The following is a 25,133-nucleotide window of genomic DNA, read 5'->3' as shown; positions in this document are numbered from 1 at the left end:
AAAAAGCATTGCACTCCAGCCAGGTAATGACATTGTCCACAGTGAGTTAGTCATAGTAATGAGAGATTTATATCTCAAAATTTCAGCTACTGCTTGATTAACTGTCATTTTTCAGCTATTCTATGAGACCTGTGGGTCCCTGCCCTCTGTAATCATTGCACTAAAGGTGTGGGTATGTTTAACCCTTTTGAAGCTTATTTAGACATGGTGACTTCAGCTTCTGTGGCTTGTACAGACTGCTGTAGAGTGTTTGCATCAGCTGTGGGCTCATCTCCAGCATTTGCTAAGCTGAGCATAGCAGACTGCTCAGAGTTGATGGCCTCTATCTCCTCTGCTGGCCCTTCTAGCCACTCCTCAGACTCACTATCTAAGCTGGCCATGGCAGCCCCCACCCACACACACACACACATTACCAGTATTTTAAGTTTAGTCATGATGAGTATGTGAAGCAAATTTGGTTGAGATCCATCAAATTATGTAGGCATTTTTGTGGATCAAACAAACAAATATATTTTTACTTTTATATATACAAATATTACTAAGCATTAGCTGCATTATTCCACACCTAAGTTAGTAGCAGATATAGGGCGTATTCCTATGAGTGTTATAGAATGGAGGTCAATCGACTCAAATGAAAGCCCTAGCAAAAGATATGGGCTGAATATAGTACTTGGAACCCAAACTCATTCTTTTATTCTGAAGCATTCTAAATAGAGGATCTGAGGCCAGCATTTTCAACTCTGATCCTTATTAACCCACAATTGCAAAGGATCTTTTGTTGTCTGATGCTATCTATGCCAACTCAGGAAGATGTCTCTAAAAAAGTACAACAACATGATTCCTTTTTATGCAAATGTCATCCAACAGAGAGGGTAAATGTAATATAACAGCACATGTAATGTTGGATTTCATGTATTAGGAAGAGAGAATTCACAAGAGAATAATATTTCTTATACCAAAAAGTGATAACAGTTTAAATAATGGCAAGTCCATCTCATCATGCATAAAATAAAAGGTAAAAATAAAAGCTTTAAAAAATTCAATATCATTTTCTTCTATTTTCACATTAGTATTTAGAATAACCAGATATTATAATTAGTGATGATCTATTACATTATCTTGTGTATATTTCTATGGAAAATATTTATGTGTTATCTGAAATATATAATAATCTGTAGAAGTGGGGTATTTTGGGGGGAGGGGAAGAACATGGCAAGTCTTAGATTTCATTATGTTGGTGTACATTCAGAAGACGCATGAGCATGTTAGACAAAAAGATCTGTATGGTAATATTGTCACATGAAAGACAAACATATTTTGTTTTGCCATATTACACATATTCCAGTGTTCTTCTCTCTTTCTTTTCACTTCCTTTCTCTCTGTCCCCCACCACAACATCTCCCCTGAGGACTGCATTTGGGAGGGTGGATCACCCTGCCTCCTCTCCATGTACCACAGCAGTTCCTTCAGCAAAAAAGCATGGATGGCTATAATTCATTATTTCTAAGAAACAGTCTACGATGGTTGTGATCAGATGTTTGTTGGATCTCATCTTCCAGAAGTCCCAGATATCATGAACAATGATAAAGAATTCAGGGATGGGTAGTCCAGAATATTTAGAATCTTAAAATAAAAGATTGTTGCATTTTAGTGACTTGAAATATACCAATAGCTCTACTATCAGAATAACTAAGCAGAATTACTTACCAGGCAGTACTCACCAAACAAAAACTGTGAGAGAAAAAAAGGAATGTGAGTTTTTCAGTGCTATGAACTGCCAAAGTCCAAATGTTTTTTGATTGCTGTTTCCTCTGAGCTTTAATCACTGGCTCATTTCTCCAGAGAGTTGATGTTCTGCTACTTGTCTTTCCTTGTTTAGCTGCAGGTATTGCATCAGTTCCTCAGATTTAGTAATGTCCACAAATGGCCTTTGAGGCAAGATAATAAACACTACAATAAGAATCCACATTGAAATCACATAGTACAAACTACAAAGAATAAAATATAGTAGTAATATACAGACAATCCAGCCCAAAGCTAAGGATGTGCTTAAACCAAGGAGGTATTTGATGAGGTGTAATAATGCCATGAACTTAACTAGTCCTATTTTATCCTTCTCGGGTGCTTTCATTGCAACTTCGTAACTATGTTTAGGATTCAAAGTCATGGATGTAGTAATTTTCATATAATACCAGGACCCTTTAGGTCTCTATTCTCATTGTATCTATCAAGCATTCTAGAAAATTAATTTCTATAGGGTTAAAGATCCTTTGGAGCAGTATGTAATACAGCACATGTAAAAAGTGGACAGGGACCATTCTTTCATGCTTGGTTGACATCACATGCAGACATGAGTATTTGTTTTCTGGCCCTGGTGCAAGCATTATATCAAATGTATCCTAAAATATGAGTTAGCAATGGCCTATCTCTAATGCAATGCTAGCAAACCCTTCCTAGCAAACTTCTCCTTGCGGTTTTTGGAGTATTGCTTCCCCGCCAAATGTTGCTGGTCTTTACAAAAGGTTTTGATTGTGGACAGAAAGCTGTAGGATGGAGGAGTTGCCTTCTTCCTGTTTTTGTTTATGGAACAAGTTCCATCAGCAAAATAATCTAAGTGTGCCATGACATAATAATCTATGACAAAATTGTTGTCATTGGTCTTCTTGACCAAATTGTATCTTGAATGTGCCTTGATGAACTGATCTCCTCTGTAGAAAATTGATGGAAGAAAAAGCTGGTGAATGTCAGCAGCTGGCAAGAGAATTGTAAGGTCTAGAGGCCTAGAATAAACTGCAATTGTATCAGCCATGAAGAGCTGGCAGTAGGAACTTGCACCACTGGTGTGGCTGGAACAAATGTCAAAGTCATTAAACTTTCAAACTGATTCCCATGTTGGTGCTACAAGGAGCTACCTTTCTTAAAGTGTAGGAAGTAGCTCTGAAATTCTACTCATAAAATTGAGATGGTGAGCAAATGGATAGGGCATCATTTTCTCAGGGCAATCAGGTTAATTTGGATCACTTGAGTGCTCTTGCTTTTATGACCTCCAAGGAGCACATCACAGCTTGCATAGCACATGAGAGTACTTATGTCAATAACAATCAGAACAACACATCATTTCAGTGCAGTCACCTCTTATGATTACACCACTCTTTCCTCTTTTTTTCCACATCTGTCTCTTCATGAATTGTAGCCTCCTTTATCAAAATGGCATGTAGTAGCTCATGACTGCCTTTTTCTAATACTGCCTGCCTGGAAAAAGAGAGGATTGGAAAAAATCAAAAAGATCAAAATGAAGTTTGTAGAATATGTTATTTTTAATCCAAAAGATGTCACTTCAGAGATTTGGTTGATATAAAATATGAGGTCAGAAACATCTGTGACTGAATTGAGAAGCAGGCACTTGACACCTTGAAAATAAGTGCCTGCCCGTAACTGTGTTCTAATACAAAAATAAAAGCATTTTCTTCTCTATGCTTTAAATTTCATTGAATAAGAATAAGAATATCTAAGACTCCATAGCAGCTGGAATGATTGAAGAACAACTTTTTTCTATTACTGTGAACAATTTCCTGAATTTTCCAAGGATGCTGTATGTGCACTACCATCCTCCATATATGGAAAGAAATCCATCCTTTTTATAGAGGCTACAAGTTGTGAGAGTCAGATCTATGACTGAAACTGAAAACTGACCAATGCAGCACACAACTATAAAACTTTCATGCTCCTTTAAAGAAGATTAGGTTACAGATGAGAATCCTAACATACCACATACGTTCTTGGGCACAGTGGAAGAAGCTTGAATTTCGTTTAGTTACCAACATCTGTCCCCTCAGTAGCACATCTGAGTTCTGAATGTCTGTATGTACGTAGCAATAGATTAGCAGCAGCTTCAGACATGGAGGCCTATTTTTGTCCAAGCTGGTTGCATCTAAAGGTATATCTACCCTGTAGAATTAATGCAGTTTGACACCACTTTGACTGCTATAGCTCAATGATGGAGAATCCTGGGATTTGTAGTCTGATGAAGCACCAGTACACTTTGACAGAGAATGCTAAAACTATAATTGGTATGATTCCATAACATTGAGCTATGGCAGTTAAAGTGCTGCTAACATACATTAATTTTACAGGGTATATGTAACCTAAATCTGTCTCAAAATCTGTGTGTAAATCTGAATTCTAAATTGTGTTCCAAAGCTGATAGACTGAGATTGCAAAAAAAAACCAAAAAAAAAAACCCCCAAAAACCAGACTTGTTTGACATTGTGTTAATAGATAGACATAATAATGTTGTTGAGGCTTAGTGGTAGAAGATCTGATCGAAGTACCTTATGATGAGCTCCATAGATACCATGTTTCCCCAAAAATAAGATCCATAAAATAAGATGTAGCAAGATTTCTAAGCATTTGCACAGTATAAGTGTTGTACCCCAGGGCAGAGTGAGCACTGAAAACCAGACAGATACCAATAAACATATAATATCTTTATTAAAACAATTATAAATCCAGGAATGAATAGGTGGAAAGGTTGAGTAGATAATAGTCCTTTATGAAAAGGTATGAATTAGTCCAAAGAACTGAAGGGAAATGTCCAATATTATTGTCCAAAGTCCAGAAACCGAAACATGCTCAAAACTGTTGGAAAGTTCCTGAGCGGGGAAAAACAAGGAAGCAACACTGAAATAACAAGGTCCAAAGTCACTAGGGAGTCCTTGATATCCAGGCAGGAACGTGATGAAACTGAGGCAAAACTTGGTTCAGGAGCTAGGAAAGGAAGTAGACTTAATCCGGGTCTACTCAGGAGTCGCGGCTCGGCTTGGCTGCCAGGATCGAGAAACTTGGCTTGGAAGTAACAGGAGCTAGAGTTGGTGAACCTTTCTCATGAAATCGCAAAGTTGACACCGCGAAGTGTCCACGGTGCAAAGCACTTTTATCGAACTTAGATTTGATCACAAACAAGGAAAGCCAAACTCCCTAAAGGTTCCCAAGGGAAAACCTTCTATCCATTATCCCCTCGAGATGCCAAGTGGTTACTGCTGTGGAGTTTTTGTTTCTCAGATCTCTGGCGATGCAGAAACTCCCTTCTGTTGAAGGACACATTCTCTGGGGAACTAAGAACATCTGGTTCCGCCATGGGAGTAATATTTTCACTTTCTTTCCCAATTAAGGAATCATCCGAGCTATCAACAGCCAGCAGCTGTAATTGGAAAGAGCTCTGTGAACTAGGTAAAAAGTCAGAATAAGCTTTCTCCTGGTCATAGTTTATTTCTGGATCAGGTTCAGAAGCCAAAGGTGGCTGGGGTATGACAATAAGCCATACCCAGAAAATAAGACATAGTGATACAAGCTGAGGCATAGAGTGAAATGGGAGAACTTTCTGCAGCAGTGGTGGAGGTGAATCCAAGCCTTTCTCCCTCTCACTTCCTGCTTCCTTCTCCTTCTCCTCCTTTTTCTCCTCCTCCTCCTCCTTTTTCTCCTTCTCCTTATGTTCTTTCTTCCCTTCGGGCCAGTCTAGGCAAAGCAAGGCAAGGCAAGGCAAAGCAAAGCAAGGGTTCCTCCCCAAGTCAGTGAGAGAGGGAGTGAATCACCAGCTCCAACGTGGCTGTAGTTGGCGGTGCTGCTTCCCTTCGGCCTGTCCCCTAGGAAGTCTCTTCAGTGAAGTGAGGAGCAAGACACTCTGCTTTAGGTATTGTGTGTCGTCAGGGGGGAAGAAGTAAAGCTTTGGCTGCCATTTTACTCAGCACTATATTTGAATCAATGCAGATTGTTGTACCATACTGTTGTACCACCATGCCCCTTCTCTGGCAGCCCTCCTGGCACATATAAATGATGTGCCAGGAGGCAGGGAGGGATTTTCCTATGCACCAGGAGGGCTGCCGAAGAGGAGGCATGGCAGCCCAGTAAGTTTTATTTTCTTTTAAGGCTTTTGGGGAGGGAGGTTGGGAAAGGGGTGGGCATGATTTCACATTTTTGGATTCCAGGAGTCCAAACAGTGCAAGATGGGTGTGAGGACTGGACACTGGGAGTACTTGGAGTCCCACAAGGCTCATACCCCATTAGATCATGGCCTTTCAGGAAGCCCCAGATTTAATGGGGTATCTAATTTATTTAGGATAAAGCAGGGTTTTCCTGCTTTGCCCCAAATTTTACGTGAGGCATTGTTTGGACACCGCAGGTAAAAGTTTAATAGCGCCTGCATTTTGGGCCTTGTCTGGAAGGTCTCTAATTGTGCACATTGAACTCAATTTCCACTAATGGAAGTAAGCAGAGGACAAAGGGGGACAAAGGAGGAAAGCAAAACTGAAACATTTAAAAAGCACCTTAAAAGTGGGGTAAGAGAGGAATAATCAGGACAATCCCTGCCAAATCTACTCAGTTGGCGAGTATGTTTCTGGCACTGCAACAACAGCAATAACAAGACAATCTGTCAGTCATTCATGCCTTCCAGGCCACCAAACATGAATAGTAGGTTTTTAAGACACATTGTTTGTGGCTTGAAAACTTAGGCCAATGGTGGGCTGTATGTGACACATTCAAAGTTTAAACTGGGAACCAGTTTAATATTAAGTGATTTTTGTTATTCTATAGCTCTTAAAACATAAAATAAATGAAGACATTTGCACTGCCCCTTGGACACAGAAACACATTTTATATTTTTTACATCTTTTTTGTGAGTGTACACAATGTGAATACTGGAAGTGGAAGAACCTGTTCCCATCCTATAAATCTCCATTTGGGAGTGCGCGTATGTGCATTCATGTTGCCTAACAACTTATAGTGAAACCATTGAGTTTTACTTCTTATTTTATACAGGTACTTGTGGGGCCCACAAGTATTTTTCCTCTCAGCTTCAGGCAAATGCTGCACAGATTTAGTTTCTTGGTGTTTCTCTTAAACAGGGGCCCCCAAACTTTTTAAGCAGAGGGCCAGTCCACAATCTTTCAGACTGTTGAGGGGCCAAATTATCATTTGAAAAAAATACAAACAAATTCCTATGCATACTGCACATGTCTTATTTGTAGAACAACAACAACTACAAAAACAACGAAAGAACAATACAATATTTAAAAATGAAAACAATTTTAACCAACATAAACCTATTAGGATTTCAATGGAAAGTGTGGGCCTGCTACTGGCCAATGAGATCATCGAGTTAATTAGGATTGTTGTTGTTGTTGTGTGCCTTCAAGTCATGTCAGACTTTGGCCGAGCCTAAGTCTAAAATTAATTATTTATTTACTGCATTTATTTACTACATTTATATCCCACCCTTCTCACCCCGAAGGGGACTCGGAGCAGCTGTATGTACATACACTATATTATATTATTAGCATAACACAATATTAGCATTATATATTACTATATTGAACTATACCACTATACTATTATATAATATGTAATATATAACATATAATTAATATTATTATATGGTATTACTATTAGTATTATATTGTATAACATAAGATTATTATCAATATTATATGTATATACAATATATTATATTATTAAAACTGATATAAAAATATTATATTATAAAACTGAGGGCAGGGGCCAGGTAAATGACCTTGGAGGGCCGCATACGGCCCCCGGGCCTTAGTTTGGGGACCCCTGCTCTTAAACTTATAAATGAAAAAAAATCCTTGGAATTGGATTTTCTGGAGTGGGACAATGAAGGGCAGGATAGTTGCTGAAGATAAAATTCCCTTTTAGGTAAGGTAACACCATTTTTGGGTCTCCTTCAGGAGAAGGAAATCAGGTAAACATATATTCATTAAAATAACTAGCCTGAGAATTGTTCCTTCATTGCCCAAGGAAGCAAATGACTCATGCGCTAACTTTTCATAAAATGTTTTAAGAGGCTTTCTTGCTTTATTCCATCTATTTTGACTCAGTGCATTTGAAGGAAAAATCCCATTTTAAATCAATGTATTCCTTTTCCAGAGTACTCAACGTCCTTTTGTCATCCAAAAGTCCATCATTTTGAGACATTTATTTCTTTTACCATGTATTTGTTTAAAAGGCTTCCCATTGTATTAATTGGTGTTTTGTTTCTGTGCCCAGCAAATGCATTCCCCCCCTTTTCCACACCCTATATGATTTGAAACATAAAAATAAAACAGGTTTTTGTTTTTAAAAGGGGTTGCTTTTTTAGACTTTTTTTGCTCATTCCCTCCCCCTTTATTAAGGAAGGAAACACTATGCTAACATGCTGTTGACATAATGAATCCCATTAGCTTGTGATTCAGCATGCTTTTTGGCCAGCAATCTTTTAACGACCCTACTTTCCTTAACTGCAAAGTTTTGGGAATAAGGGGGGGGGGCTGTTCACTCTGCTGGATTTTAATACATGTTTACGTCCTGCTAACTCATTTTATCCTTCGCAGAACAGCACCACCTTTCAATTAATGTTACTGTTAAGCTCCAAAGGAACAGCTGACGAGTGTGTGAGCACATATAGACAAAAGAAGCTCCAAAGCAGATTTTTAACAAGGTTATTTAATTTTTTTTTATTTTGGCAAAATGCAACCTAAAGGTTTTATTAGTGGTATTTGGTATTCTAATGTTGCTGAAGCTGCTTTCTGATTGATCTCCCCGTTAACTGCAAAGAAAGAATTAACCTCTGTGACAGTGCTACCAGCTCGGAGTCTATTTTGGCCTGTTCTTTAAGTAAAAAGAGCAACCTAGATGAGAATTTTGTGCTTCACTGGATATTGAAAGATGAGGCAATAAACTGCTAAACTTGAGTAATCACACGCTCCCAGAGGAATGCTTCAAATGGGGTTGGTCAAAAACCTTGAAATTCTAGCCTTCTGCACACTGCCTGGGCTTTAACATTTGATGAGATTCATTATAGTGGGGGACTGAATACAAGTGTCTTCTGATTACAGACCTTCCATTAAAAGTTCCCACCAGTGTGCCTTTCCATAGAAGAGCATCAATGGGATTAAAATCTCAATTCACCCCAGTCAATTCTCCAGTAACACGATTTCATTAGAGGCAGGCAGGGAGGAAAATGGACTCGAAAGCGCTGAAACAGCTGGTGTATAAATTATAAAGTGTACTTTCGACTAAGTGAACACACCTTCCGCTCAGCCACATTACTAATTAATGTGTAGGGTAGCCGATTTTATGTAAATTGTATTCTTCCTCTCTCCTGTGCTTTGGTTAACAACAGGTTTTGAGGAAAATCTTGGAAAAAAGAGAGATTATGCAAAGCTATCATCATATGAAAATAACATATTAACATACTGCCTGTGAACTGTATCCAATCAGTTCCTTTTCACTGGCGTGTGTACAAAACAATTAAAATCAAATTTATATTGCACTTCTTTAATATATTCTAGTATTAATATAATCAACGAACAAGTGTTAAAGAGTCTTACAGGCCTATTCTGTTTTAAGATGATATGTTTGTTCTTGGGGGTTGGTGAATATTTTCATTTTAACTGACACTTTTTTAAAGTTCTCTGATGTATTAAGATAATTTATCACTCTAGCTGTAATGATTCTGTTTGGATGTTTCCTTTAATAAAAGCATATTATGATTTCCTTTTTTGAAATGCATGATGGTAATAGCCAGCTCCAACCAGCTTTAGGCCATGTAACATGAAGCACATTATTAAAGACATTTGCTGAGTATCTGCTAAATGATATCACTGAATTATCCAGGTAACCCTCAGGCTGTTATAATGTCAACCAAACCTAGACAGATAAAGCAAGGACCTCTGCTCTGAAACAGTGCCATGTCTCAAGGTTTCAAGAAGTGACTCAGGGATTTTGGCATGCATTACATGCTTCTAGTGAAATCTTTAATTATATTCTGTAGTTTACAAAGCCATCGTGTAAAAGCTCTTAGTTCTCCAAACTATGGAAATGTGTTCAATAGAAACTATCCACAATGAACAACTACATTTGTTGTAAAATTCAAATTTCCTTGATGTGCCCTCTTAATGTAGTAGTTACTGCCATTGTTATCATGTAAGAGCAAAACTTCCAGCAAAAGACTTATACTATTTAGCAGGCATGGCCAAACTGTATTTCCATACTTTGCCACTTTCAGAAGAACTTGTCCATAATTTCGTGTCATTCATTTTCTCATGAACCTGGCCTTTAAAAGATCCTCTCAAAATAGATACTTCAAGGAAAGATTATTAAATTTTGTTGAAAGAGGTTTAGAGGCGAATGCGTCTTGGACTAGGCTTGTCTAGCTATTTTACTTTTGTTGTTCACCTAATCAAAGGTTAGGGAGATGGCATGCCCAAGACTCTAAGACAAAAGCACTGCCATCTCAGCTGTAGATTTTATAGATACAAAATAGGTACTTCAATAGGTATAGTGTAGCTTTGGTTGGGGTTTGGCTCCAGGACCCCACATGGTAGCAATCTGCCCCTGAGGACACTTAGGTCCTCTGGAGGACGTCTACTCTGGCCAACTAGAACCCAACTGGTGACCCGTCACCTAGAGGAGCTTTTCATCAGCCACCCCAAGACTCTGGAATAACCTGCCAGAAGAGCTCCAACAACTAAATGCACTGGAATTTAAAGCATCAATTTTAAGTTATGAATTTTAATCTGTATGTCATCAGTGGATTTTAACGTGCATTTGAACTCCATATGTCTTTTTGTACATGTTTTAATAGCATTTTATCTCTTGTTTTAAATAAATTATTATCATTATTATTTACAATGGTGCAGTTAAATGGGGTCATCCATGGATATAGAGGACCAACTATATTATAATATGTATTTACTTTCATATTTTCTCTAGAAGTTGCTATTGGTACCTCACAGTGATAAAACAGTTCCCTAGACTAGAATAGGAAGGGAGCCTTAGAATTACTCTTCAAGTGAAAGATGCTGCAGGTCTAATAGGGTGTTAGGGGTTTGGAAAGGCAATGTCCCATTGCATGAGCAGAGGCTTGGCTATACAACTTTGAGTATTCCTTGGCCCTACAAAAAAATAGGACAGGATTTGTGCAACTTTAACAGCTGTGAAAACCGTAGCATTCCAGTCTATGTTACTTGCCATCCAATCTTTCCTGCTAACAATTCTCTTTCACACACAACTGTCAAAGGCACACAGACTTTGTCCTCTTTTTCTTTTTCCTGTGGCCACCCACCTTGAATACCATTTTTGGCAAAAATGCAGGATATAAATTTAATAACTTCAGCAAACCTTGTCTTTTGTCTTTTCAAAATATTTATCTTAAAACACATTTTGATTGATTGAAACTGTCCAGAACTGTGTCTCAACATGTAGAAAAGCTGCAAAAGCGAGGAAAGGAAAATTCTGGTGTACACATTAATCTGTATACAGGAAAACATTAGCTCCCAAGTAAAACCCTGCAGAAAAGGGGTCTCCTATAGATTGGTTGGGGAGCAGTCACTATTTTATTCAAACACTGGTGTGAATTGGTGATAAAAATAAAAATCAACTAGAGAACACAGTTGGGATTAAAATGCCAACAAATAAGAAAAACAATAAAAACTTGAATGCATGCACCAACTTGTGTAGTTTTGCAATACAGAATTCCTTTTCATAACCAAAGAGATATCAAAATAAAGCTCATGATTTTCAAACAGTTAGGAAAGTTCTTTTTATCTCAGTTGCAAGGATCATGCAATCAGCACAACTACTGGTTAAATTTGTTTGAGGGTGTTGAGAGTCCGAACTCAAAAAAGGAACTTTCCTAAACTCAATCAAAGACCCAGTTCTTCTTGCTTTAGATACTAAACAAACAGTATTGGCAGGAGAAAAGTGGGGAGAAGAAAATATTTGGAAAATGGAAGAATAAAGGAAGAGCCAAATGAATAACAGGTAAATAGAGGTCTAAAACCAGAGTGCAAAAAAAGCTGTGGGGAAAATGTAAATCTTAAGACCAGAAAGGTCCACATGTGTCTTTGAAGACTTTGTGTATAGTTGAGTAGGAGTGTACTGGGTGAACCTCCAAATGCAGTGGTTCCCAACCTGTGGTCCTTTAGGTGTTTTGAACTTCAGCTCCCAGAATTTCTGAGAGTTGGCTGGAACTTCAGGTAGATGAAGTCCCAAACACCTGGAGGACCATAGGTTCAGAATCACACTCCTACTGGATTTTGGTCTTAGATTGTGGGGAGGGAGGACAGTTAAGTATTGAAACCAAAATACTTGCTTCAGCCAAATTAGGGGATTGCATACCATGAAATAATGTTAATATTGTTATTAAAATGTGAAATGAATGAGGTGAAACTGTAACCATGAAACTGCTCTGAATCTTATTTTGAATTAATACCAATTTTGTAGCAAGTGGTGGGTTACTTAACAATCTTCATGAAAGTTGATTTTCCCTATTTATTAATGTTCTACATTAAAAAATATTGGAAGAAAATGTATGGTTTAAGTGGTGGCATTTGTTTGTTTGTTTGTTTCATGTCAAAAGCATTGCATAATAAATAAGTTTAAAAGTGATGAAATAAAGGAATCACAAGCAGCTAAATAGTTTTAGACCAAGTGGGCAACAGCGACCCCATTGTCCGCAGCTGTAAACAACTCCTCCTTGGTACATGAGGCAGGACATTGTGGGCAACCATACATATGCGGAGTTGTTTGTTCTGCTCCTCAGTCACACAAGATGGAGGATTCTTGCCAAGTTGTCTTTTGATCTGCCCACTCCGCTTCTTAGTCTATTTAAGGACTTCCAAGTTGCCCATTCTTGGTTCGCCCCTGGAGGCAGACCCTCATGAGAGGCCATCCAGTTGGAATTGCCTGGTTTAGCTGCCCAGAGAGATATTCTTGCTGTTGCTGGAGGAACATTAAGAGGACTGGTAGTTCTCATGAAGCTTTTCCTTGATTTGTGTCTAATAGGAGGAGGCTGATAGTCATGCAGTGGATGGCTTTCGCAATGTTCGACCTTACCTCTCTTACAGTTAGCAGGAACTTCCCGTTGCACATCAGGGGGGGAGCAATGCCAGCTAACTTGTAGAGTTTATCAACAGGTGTAGGTTTAAGGCATTCTGTGATTATTCTGCATGTTTTGTTTAGTGCTATGTCCACCTGCTTCGCATGGGCAGACTTGTGCCGGACAGGATAGGCATGCTCAGCAGTTGAGTAAGACAAGGCCAGGGCTGATGTTCTTATTAATTGTGGGTCTGCACCCCATGCGCTGCCAGTAAGTTTCCACAGGATGTTGTTGCATGCAGCTACTTTGTCTTTGGTGTTAGTGAAGTGTTTCCTATATGTTAGTGTTCGGTCTAAGGTGACACCAAGATATTTAGGATGGAAACAGTGTTCGAGCTCTTGGCCTTCCCAAGTAACTTTCAGTTTCATGTAGGCTTCATGGTTACGTAGGTGGAAAACACACACTTGTGTTTTGGCTAGGTTTCAAATGGTTATCTTTCTAGTAGCTGGAGAGATCTTTCAAGGCATTAATGAGCTGGTTTTCAACTGTTTCAAAATCTTTTGCTTGTGTTGTTAGGCCAAGGTCAGTGGTGGCATTGATATTCTCACTTTAACTTTATTTCTTGAACCATACCTCACTAGGAAAAGAGGCACTAAATAAGACACAGAAACTTCCCATGTCACCTTCATTAGCAGAACTGTCCAGTTTAATTAGAGCAGAGCTTAGAAAAGTTATTATTTTGGACTGTAGCTCCAAGAATTCCCAGTCAGTGTGAATACTGGATTCTGGGAACTGAGGCCCTTAAAAAAAACTTTGCAATATAGATTTTTATGCAATTTGGATTTTCTTCCCTTTTGGAATTCGGGAAGAAGTTCCAGAATTTCTTGATTGCGCCTTCAACTGTCTGTATTTTCCCCTTTATTTCTTCCTTCCTTCCTTTTGGCAAAGGAAGAAATATCAACATAATGTCATTTTTATTAAATCAGTAGACAGCTGAACACACAGCTGGCCCAATAGCTGCTATAGTGTTCCAAAATAGCACGCAGAAATAAACTAGGAATAAGGTGAAAAGCCAAGAATTAAAAATATACAGTACATCCCAGGAATACGATTAGCAAATTATTAAACTTCTCTTCGATACAGCAATGTGTTAGTTTTCTAATCCAATTGCCTGTAATAGATTTTAATTTCTGCATGCGTTCTATAATTATTTTCATCTCAATGTAGCTGTGAAATTGAGTGTTTTGCTTCTGCTAGTAGCTATCAGGTCATTTCTGAAAATAAGTGGTGTATCTCAGAGAAGAACAGTGTTATTATTATTCAAAGGCTACATGTTTGGGCAATTATGCAAACATTGTTTTACTGTCAGTCAGGAAAACCTTTTCCAGACTACCTGGAACGCTTGAATTAATTAGACTTTGAAAACGTCAATGTGCGTATCAGTGAGCAGAGGTGGTGACCCTCTTATCCTCATGCCCCCAACCTAACGGTGGAGTGTGCTATGGCAACATCTCTTTCTGAACTGCTCTCTCATGCTGATGAAGTGCTATCGCTCTTAATCCTCCCTACTGGAATGAACAATCTCTGAGCATTAAGGCTACAAAGGCTGGCCTGAACTGAGGACCCTTGATCCGTGCCTGCCCCAGATTTTACAAAATAAACCCCTGATGCTAAAATTATTAATCAGACAATTAAGAGCAGACTGGAATGAAAGGCCTTTGCAGATATGGTTTCAGAACATCAAGAATTGAATCCAAAAATCATCGTGGCTTCATGAGAACCCCCCACTTCTACTGGTTTTCTCTGTTCTTTTGCTGGGAGCACTTGGGACTGACATTCCTTGGAAGCTTTCAACAAAAGAATCTAAGTACTTTATTGCTCAAAGCTGCTATTTCATGACAGTTGCACCATCACTGACTCTGGATACATACCAGAATGAGCGCCCTTGCTCCATTCTTGCGATTGTATCTGTTCACCAGTTTGTGGTTCTGCAATCATACCTTTGCATTGCATACCCTTATAACTCTGCCTTCCTGCACATTTGCTGCTCTGTAAGTTTTTAATTATTTTTAAAGCAATTTCGAAGTTCCAGCAATGGTTACTTTTTAAAGCAAAATATTGCTGCAAATTATAAAAGAACAGCACAGAAAAAGTGAGGGGAAAGAAGGGAGAGTGGGAGGGGTGGAAAATCCCACCCCTTGGCATCACTCCCACCACAAAAAGTAGGTGATGGGAATGTTATGGGACTGGCAACTATTGATGTATCTTGCTTTTAAATAATGGGGCATGGTGAGGAGGCAGACCACCAGCACGATCCTTGGGTCATCATGTGATAGGGCAAATGAAATGCCAATTTGCTACTCTTATGTAATAAGACGAACCTTTGTTGGAAGGTCCATCAGTCCAGCATCCTTTTGTCCTAGAGTGGACAATTCTGGCTTGAAACTTCAGCTTCAAGAATTCCCAACCAGCCTTGGGGTTTCTACAATCTGTAGTATGAAAAAGTCACTTTTTTATCATCAGGATACTTTTATTTAAAAAAAATGGTATCAGGATGGCTCACCTTTTTAAACTTTGAAGTAGCTGAAGTGTATGAATCAGTTTTTCTTATATGTCCATCTGCAGATGTAAATCTTCATTTCTTTCATTCTTACAAGATATTTTACCCATTTATTGCTGATCAGGACTATTTTAAAATATTTCATGAATATTTTTAGGGGGAAAACAATGCATATTAGTTGAAAAAAGATGAACTGCGTTCCTTAAATACAGATCTCATCAAATACTCCTCTAGTAATGCAGGACAGAAAAATTTGAATCTATTTGCAGGGCCAGGAAAGAGTTTCTCATGTGGCATCACTGATATACTCACAGTGATATAGATCTCTTCCTTTTTTGTCATTAGTAACTAACATGTCAGATTTGTGACCACCTTTCATGGTTTTGTGTGTCTTCTTCAAGTAATATCCAAAGACACAAAAAACAATGAAAGGTGGTCACAAAGATGAGCTGAACCCATCAAGGAGTTTTACTGGTAAAGAATATTTCTTCACTTGTTTGCCCTTGCCTTTTTCTTGCTTGAGGTCACACCATGGGCTTTTATGGCTGATCAGGGATTCAAACCCTGGTCTCCAAAGTTGTAGTCTGGTATACAGACCACTACACCATGTTGGATTGCATGATAACTCAGTAATATCCCAAATTTACCACTATGAACTGTGGATGTAGACATTAGGGATCTCATCAGAGGTACAGAATTGTCCGTCCTACAATGGTTCATCCTCACTTCAGGCATGGAGCCTGCCAGATCCCATCACATCACATCAATCTACTTCTAACAGAGTTCTGTGTGTGAAGTAAGGGCAGCGCCAGTAACAAGGGAGATTTCCTGTGTTGCATAGAGAACAACGGGGAGAAACTGAGCAGCAGCCCTTCCCCCCCATGAGATGAGATAGGGGTAATGAGTGTGATGCTGGATCCCCCTGCTATCACCCCGATCAGTGATCTCAATGTGATGAGGTCCCAAGTCATGTCCAACCATATATTACCATGCTGAGTGTAATTCTAACACCTCCTCTATGTGTGCGAGTCACTTTGAGAGGCTGATATTCTGGTGAATTATAAATAACAAACAGAAAAAATAACATTAGAGAGGGAGAGACACACATAAATACCTAAGATAAGTTCCATTCCTAAGCAGGAAACTTTAAATTGCTTGGGACCTTAGTGGAACCTTGTTCATCTGAAAAGAGTTTAGATTAAAGTTCTAATATGACTATAAGATGCGTACAGGCTCAGGCATTAAAAGAAGCAAATTAAAACAAGGAAACTTTGTGACTTATTTGAAAGATAATAGATATAAGGAGAGCAAGGCAGACTGATTCTATTCAATTTAGTTTTAGATTGAACTTTCTGGAATTTTCTACAATGTTTTCATGCTGATGCAATTTTCATCCCATAAAGCCAGATTTCTCAGCATGCCCTTCACATATGCCATTATGTGGTGAGTGAAGCACAGAAGGCATTATAATTCTAGTTTAGATCAACTTAAGAGCCTCCCTATCCTTCTTGTACAGTTTTCTTCTGTCTGGAGCAGAAACAAATGAATCTGTTCCCCCAAATTCTCTTCTACAAATTAGGATGCAGAATATTTGAATACTTGCTGAGCATTTGATCCAAAGTTCTTTAATTCTGACATTTGCTGTCATCTGCTGGCATTTGGTGTCTGATCAGCATTTGATAGTTAACATAAAATGGTATTCAATATATGACAGTCTTTGGCTCTTGTCAACTAGTAAGAGTTCATTTGTGACATCTGCTAAAATCCATGCAACTGTTTAGAGATGAGTGCTTGAATTTTTGGTTTTGAGATGAAATGTCATATTCAAAATCTGAATGACAAACTTTTTTCAGACTTCAGTATTTATGAATATGCATTTTAGCTCAAAACCTGTGTGAGGGGACCTGGAATGAATCTAGAGAAATTCTTGACAACAAAGAAAATTAATGGAGTTCTGTCTAAAGGTGTTCCCTGGACTTGTCTCATTGGTTTTCATATATGTCTTATACTGGATGTTCCTGCCTTAGTTTTCTTGCTGGAAGCATGTGTTCCTGTCCAGCTGTAGCAAGATTGTCCCTCCTTTTTTAATCTAGGAGGTAGTTTGATTTATGTAATTTAATTGTTTTCTCTGAGTACAAACACGCCTTTTAGAATAATGATGAGTGACAATGCATTTTTTGAGCACAGAACAGGCTTGAGAATGGCATGGCCTTCCAAATGTTGTTGGATGAACCTGTAACTACTTTACTGCTTGTAGCAAGTGGTAAGGGATGTTGGAACTGCAATATCAGGATTGTTACACCATCCCCATACCTGTTATTAAACCTGGCTTTCAAAGGTGGTCATTGCAGTTTTCCTAGAGATACCTAGGTAGCCCTGCTATCCATAAATTTTGCATACTTCGATTCCATTTTTGGCGTCTTTCACCTTTAACAGTCTATGATATACAATCCCAATTGTGTCTTGAGGGTCCCTTTTATAAACTCCTGAGAGTATTTTACCACAGTTAATATTATCATCCTCCCATCCCACAATGTACCACTACTTCAAAAACAACACTATCCCATCTATTCTTGGCCAGATTTTCCCAGGGCATAAGTTCACTTCAAAGAAGATTTATCACATTTTTTTTCATTTTCCTTTTGTTCAATTATATTTCATCTTAGCACAATCAGGCTTAAATAGCTGTTCATCAACAAATGCAAGGAGTAAAGAGAGAAGTAAAATAATGTCAATATGAACTGCCCTTACATAAAATCCAAAAACAAACAATGACTACTTTTAACATTTATTGTTACAAAATACCTAACCTGGACATTGCCAAGTACCACTAGTAGATTAATATTCTCAAGTGTGACTTTTCTAGTGATGTAATTATTGGATTATTTTATTTGAAAATATAATAAAATAAAATTTCTCATGCTTTGCAGAAACATTGTTTCTGGGCAACAGTGTTATTTTACAAGCAATCTTCTATGCAAATGAAATTTTCACAAAAAAGTTCCAAAATGTGAAAAAAATATCACAGAAGTTGTCATTTTCTTAATGAGATGTCTTGGTGTGTTAAAACATCCTTTCCCACCTAGAGCAAAAACTTTTGTGAATATTCTTCATATTCCTATATATCACTTCTCCCTTTCCTGTATTAGTAGTAGTAGTAGCAGTAGTGTTGCTGTCTTTATTTATATCTTGCATTTTCAGCTACGACTCAAGACAATGCACAAATTAAAAGAAGTGCAATGTAGTTAGATAAACATTGAAGTAGAATAAAACTATTCAAAATAGTCAAGCAATTGAAAACATGCAATTAAAAGTGGTTTAAAAACAATATAATTAAAACAATACAGCATTCCTCTAAACCCCCCCCCCCACCTTAAAAACAAAACTTCTAAAAGTATGGAGGAATCATCATCATCATAATCATCATAATCATCATCATCATCATCATCACCATCATAATCATCATCATCATCATCTCTTTGGCCCAGTTCCTTTTAGGAGCCAACCCAGGATTTTATCAAAGTATGTCTATTTTATGTGACCTTATTCGTTTTATGATTTGTTTTATTGTTGATTGATTTGTTTTATTGATTGTTTTATTTGTATTGCCCGTTTGGCCTGGGCTTGGCCCCATGTAAGCTGCCCCAAGTCCCTTTGGGGAGATGGGGTGGGGTATAAAATTATTATTGTTGTTATTGACACAACGACGTTGTATGACACAGCAAACAAGATCGATATGCTGGATTTCATTTCACAAAATCACAAGTCGAACACTTCCCAAGTGTCTAGGACTGTGTGATGTATTTTCGGATGATGCGTGCAGATCCCAGTAAGGTGGCCTTTTGCAGTTGGCAGATCGTAATTTTGTCAATGTCTATTGTTTCCAAATGCCGGCTGAGATCTTTTGGCACGGCACCCAGTGTGCCCATCACCACCGGGACCACCTGCACTGGTTTCTGCCAGAGTCTTTGAAGTTCAATCTTGAGGTCCTGATAGCGGCTGAGTTTTTCCTGTTGTTATTGTTGTTGTTGTTATTATTATTATTATTATTATTATTATTATTATTATTATTATTATTATTATTATTGGTGATCCCTTCCAAGTGTAGAGTCTTCATGGTAGGTCCATAGGTGACTATAGAGACCTATTTTGGAACTGCATATTATTTTGCAGTGAAGACATCGATTTCCAAATTAAAGACCTTCCCAACCAGGGTTGGCTTTACACGTTTCTCCCTTTCGGCCTCCATTCGTGCCTCTTCGAATTCCACAACACTGTTGGTAACAGATCAAAGGCCAAGCCTTCCCATTTCTCGGTGTATATGCCACAGTTTTTAAGGTTAGCTTTAAGCCCATATTTAAATCTCTTTTGCTGTCCACCAACATTCCATTTTCTGTTCGTGAGTTGAGAGTAGAGTAACTGTTTTGGTAGATGGTGATCCGGCATTCAGACAACATGACCAGTCCAGCAAAGTTGATGGCAGATGATCATCACTTCAGTGCTAGTGGTCTTTGCTTCTTCCAGAATGCTGACATTTGTCCTCCTGTCTTCCCAAAAGATTTGCAGGATTTTTCAGAAGCAACGCTAATGGAATTGTTCCAGAAGTTTAGAGTGACATTTGTAGAATGTCCATGTTTTGCAGGCATATAACAGAATTGGGAGGACAATAGCTTTATAAACAAGCATCTTGTTTTTTCCAACCTTCAGATAGTCTTCATCTTTAGAAGTCACATTAATTTGTCCATTTGGGTCAAGTCAGTAAGTGAAACAATCCATTCTTCCATCATCAGCTCTTTGGTCTTTTTCCAAATTTGAGCAAAGCATAGTCTTGGGGGGTGTTGTCATTTACAATGCAAATCTTTAACAATAATGCTCAGCAAATTATTTCTAGTAACAGTACAATGTCTAGTTTTAATTTTTGGAATGAACAAATAAATCATAGACCAGTAATTTTTCACCTTATTGCAAGTTAATCAGATTTGAAAAAGAAATTCTCCTTATCTCATCATTCCCTGTACTCTTGCACAAGTTTATTATTTTTTTCTAGTTTCAAAAGGCATTAACATTTCATATTCATCATCTTTACACATGTATTCTTTGTTCTTGTTCAGGCAATCCCTTCCAGATGAAGGTATAGCCTCCCTTTTCTATCTTCAGCTGTCCCTCTCCTGCTTGTTAGGGGCTCTTCCACACAGCCCTATATCCCAGAATATCAAGGCAGATAATCACAAAATGTCTGCTTTGAACTCCCTTGCAATAATAGCAGCCTTGCGTTCAGGATGTTTATTGTCGATGTTATCCAACAGTGTCCATATGTTCCACATTTCAAAATTCATTTGTCTTTTTTTACTGTTAGGTGGTGACCTTTCTAAATGTGGCAATCAGGGATAAGAGAGGCAGAATATGTTTAGGGCACCTTTTTCTAGCCTCCTCCCCATATGGGGTGAGTAGACTAGATTCAGTCATGAATACAACTGCTGGTCTGCTCAATGGCCTTGGATCTTGAGGTAGAATGACTGAATCCATATCCACTGCCCATGTGCCAATCTGTGGCTAGGGACTTCCAGATTTCACAGTCTTCCCCCCATCTCCACTTGCTGATCGCCATGGGACTTTTGTTGGTTTTCTTTTCATTTTCTTGGAAGACACATGTGCATGAATTGGTTTTATGTGTGGAGATCAGTGCACATCCAATCAACACACAGTCTTCACAGAGAAAAGTTCACATACAGTGGCATCATTAATCCGATGACCGGTGGTCTCTCATCTGTTGCAGCCATCTTACAGCTTCACAGCCATTGTAACACAACATTGTTATCATCTGCCTTCTCTGCCGTTGAGAACTTCAGATTGTGTCTGCTCTGGTTCCTCCCCTGTGACCTTGCAGCCTGGAAGACCCTCCCGGGAACACATGACTTTGAAAGTTTTGCCCGCAGATTCACTGGAACATACAAGCCCTCTCACCAAGAGAAGGTGACAATCCATCTGGGAATAAAAAGTATGTATTTGCTGATGGAAATATCACAAGGAGACGTGACATGGGCATCTTTTCCCCACTCTTGTAGCCATAACCAATAGATCCCATCTTTTGGTTTTGCTATTTCTATAATGAACACTTTCTCTTAAGTTGGTTATGATACAGGATCTAAGAAGCAAACTTCCATATAAAGGCAAAAAAAAACAATGTGGCAACAGATGCAGGGATTACATGAAACAACAAAGGCCCTCCATTGGATGAGAACTTTTATTTGGTACATGGAACTTGAAGCAAAACACAAATACTCATCCCATCAGCCGAAAGAGCAATTCACCTGCCTCCAAAAAGCAAAGATATGAATTATGTGGGAGAGAACTTGGTTTTGTTAGGGAAAAGGCAAAATGGTCAAGACTTGTCAGTCTTGGCCTGTCTCTTCAGTGTGTCATATGAATGTGAAAAGAGCCCGGGTGGTTTCTATGGTAAAGACACTGCAAACACACACTTGCTAAATACTTAGTCAATGGAGGCTTGGAAACCATCATAGGCTATTATAAAGAAAATCAGTTCATGTACTTTGACAGGTGATGCCTAAATAGAGTGACAGAATGAAATACATTGACATAAAATGAAGACGACAACTAAGGAATCTCAGAAAACAACACTGAGACATTAGATTAGAGAAAGGAATTGGTAACTTGAATCATCAAGAGAAGAGGAGGGTATTAACCCCAATGTTCTGGGAAGCTGAAACCTCTCTGTAACATCAATGTCTTCGTGGCACTATGGGAACCAAAATGGGAAACATAAACACGGGATTTTTGAATCCTAATGTGCTGTAATGTTGAGAAGGAAGTATTTCTGACTGCTGCTCCCTGAAGGGAGAATGAAAATGTGGTGCTTGGTGCACCAAACCTAGAGTGGATTTGAGCATATGGTTGTTTTAGTAGAGAGTAATGACTGCTCTTTAGTGAAAAGATGTGAAAACGAGCATTAGGAATGCTATTCTGAAGTAACCAGGAGATATGCCACTGGTGTGCAATGAGAGAAAGTTCTGTTTCAACAATGGGATACAGTTCTCCAATGACTAAATTTAAAACATATTGCCTTAAGTGTCGATAGGAAGGCTATATTTATTTCCAGATTTACTGTATACCAAAAGCATAGGGTGGGTTACAAAATATGTGCACCTTCTCTTTTGTTTTTAACAATATCTGCAGTAAGTTGATTCCACTACTCCACACATGAATAATGCTATGGAAAGCTAGATCCTATGTAATCAATAGGCTTAAGATACTCTGCATAAGAGCGGTCTGCTAGGGAGATTTCTGGATGAGAGTCTTGCTCTTCCAAATTCAGAAACATGTTTGTATAATCACACTTAGGACCCTTCTACACAGACCCATTATTTGGTCTAGACGTTGGCTTGAGCCTATTTAGAGTCTTCACTGGGATTCCCTCAGGGACCTTGGAGGGGGGAGGACATCCTACTGCCCAGCCACACTGCACATGGAAAGCTATACAGTCAGCTCTCCATATCCATGGATTCTGGATCTACATATTCAGCCATTCATGGCTTGAAAACATTTTGGAGGGGACAGCGGTTCCCAAATGGCAAACCTTGGTTTTGCAATTGTATATAAGGGGCACCATTTTGCTAAACCATTATCAATAATGAGGCTTGAGTACTGACAAATTCTGAAATCCATGGGGGTACTGGAACCAGCAGGTACCAAAACTCTACTATTCATGCAGCTATGTAAGTGCTGCATTAGGGATGCCAACATTTTTTTCCTTGGGAAGCTCTAATATCTGTATGTATCCAAATTCTTTTCAACTAAAGGAGACCCTAAGGGAAACCTATCACAGAGTTTCCTTGTCAAGATTTGTTCAGAGATGGCTTTTGTCTTCCTCTTCTTCTGAGATAATGTGACTTATTCAAGATCAGAAATGTATTGAACATTAGAAATGACTTGAAGGAAAACATTAACAATGGATGAAAACTGACATATGCACTTGCATCAAACAGACAAGAGTTCTTTGTCCCACCCTGGACATTCCACAGATATATAAACCCCACTTATTTAGTTTCCATTCCAACAGACCCCACAATCTCTGAGGATACTTGCCATAGATATGGGTGAAACGTCAGGAGAGAATGCTTCTGGAACATAGCCATACAACCCAGAAAACTCACAGCAACCCAGCTGACATTTATTCCCTACATTACAGGAGATGGGCCTCTAAATATCCATCTGAAAGAGGAGGATGTGGCTATTCTTATATTACTTCATTCTCTTATTTACATCATATACCCATTCCTTGTTTGCTATTATTCACATCTGGATTCCTGCTCACTCTCAGCAGGTAACAAGAAAGGCAGCACTTGCCCTATCCAAGTGTGGAACCAGTAAAAGAAATAACTTCATTGCTACATCAGGAGACATAAAGTATCTCTGCTAAATATTTTTCTTTCTGTGTTGAGAGGCAATGCCACCAATATCCCTGGAAATCTCTTAATTCTTTATCTCCTGTCTAAATGCTCTCAAATCTAGTTTTTTTTAAAAAAAATGAAAGAAATGGCTGAAGGACAAAGGAGACACACTTCCTCACCAGCCAAGCTATTCAGCCAGAAGCTCGGATGATTACAAACCAGGTTTTGCCAAACACTGCTGGTACCTCCAGCAGGGACCTGCTGGAGGGTGCAGACTTAATTATAATGCATCTTCCCTACTGTTGCAGAACACTAATCCTGACTTACTAGAGTCCAAAAATCTTTGTTTGGTTGTGGAAACTGTTTCTGGATTTTATTAATTAAAACACAGGGAGAGAAAGAGACAGAAAGGAAGATTGCTCTAGTTCTGAACTGGAAATGAAATAGGAAATGAAACAGGGATGTCTGTAGTGTCATATCTTACCACAAACCAGAAAGATAATTGGAAAGCAAAGTCCACTACACCCACATAATTTATATTGTACAAAAGATCGGTGGGCTCCAATTCTAAGGTACACTCGAGGCAATTCTGTACATTGCAGCATGTAAACACCAGGTCATTCTTTAACATTACACACAGGTTACTTGGGAGGGATCAAAACTATCCACTCAAATAGGTTATGTGCCTGGAGACACCCCCCCCCCTTAAAATTACCACTGAAAACCAGATTGATTTCACCACCTCACTGATCTTGAAGCTACCAGCTTTCCCTGGAAATTGAGATGCCAGAGCATGGAAAACCCTTTGTCTTTTTCAACTGCTGAGTACGCCTGTCCTGTCTGGCAAAAGTCTGCCCATGCGAAGCAAGTGGACATAGCACTAAACGAAACACGCAGAATAATCACAGGATGCCTTAAACCTACACCTGTTGATAAACTCTACAAGCTAGCTGGCATTGCCCCTCCTGACGTGCGGTGGGAAGTTGCTGCTAACTGTGAGAGAAATAAGGTTGAACATTGTGAAAGCCATCCACTGCATGACTATCAGCCTCCTCCCACCAGACTCAAATCAAGGAAGGGCTTCATGAGAACCACCACTCCTCTTGATGTTCCTCCAGCAGCAGCAAGGGTGTCCCTCTGGGCAGCTAAACCTGGCAATTCTAACTGGATGGCCCCCCATGAGGGTCTTCCTCCAGGGGCAAACCAGGAATGGGCAACTTGGAAGTCCCTGAACAGACTCAGAAGTGGAGTGGGCAGATCTAAAGACAACTTGGCGAGGTGGCACTAC

The 25,133-nt window shown here is 38.8% G+C and overlaps 1 long non-coding RNA gene across 1 annotated transcript in view; it reads right to left on the bottom strand.

Annotated features, from left to right (window-relative positions):
• Positions 1 to 825: 825 nt before the first annotated feature.
• The window catches only part of LOC134295383 (uncharacterized), a 37,769-nt gene continuing 13,461 nt past the window's right edge, over positions 826 to 25,133 (bottom strand). Inside the window, exons 2-3 of the long non-coding RNA XR_010001933.1 lie at positions 3,133 to 3,248; positions 826 to 1,928 (exon numbers count right to left, since the gene is read on the bottom strand). This is a non-coding gene — a long non-coding RNA (uncharacterized LOC134295383). The remainder of the gene's footprint in view (positions 1,929 to 3,132; positions 3,249 to 25,133) is intronic.

The sequence above is a fragment of the Anolis carolinensis genome, chromosome 1 (genome assembly GCF_035594765.1).
Source record: "Anolis carolinensis isolate JA03-04 chromosome 1, rAnoCar3.1.pri, whole genome shotgun sequence".
NCBI lineage: Eukaryota > Metazoa > Chordata > Lepidosauria > Squamata > Dactyloidae > Anolis > Anolis carolinensis.
The sequence above is the reverse complement of the archived record's forward strand: the minus strand, read 5'-3'. Positions and strand labels throughout refer to the sequence as shown.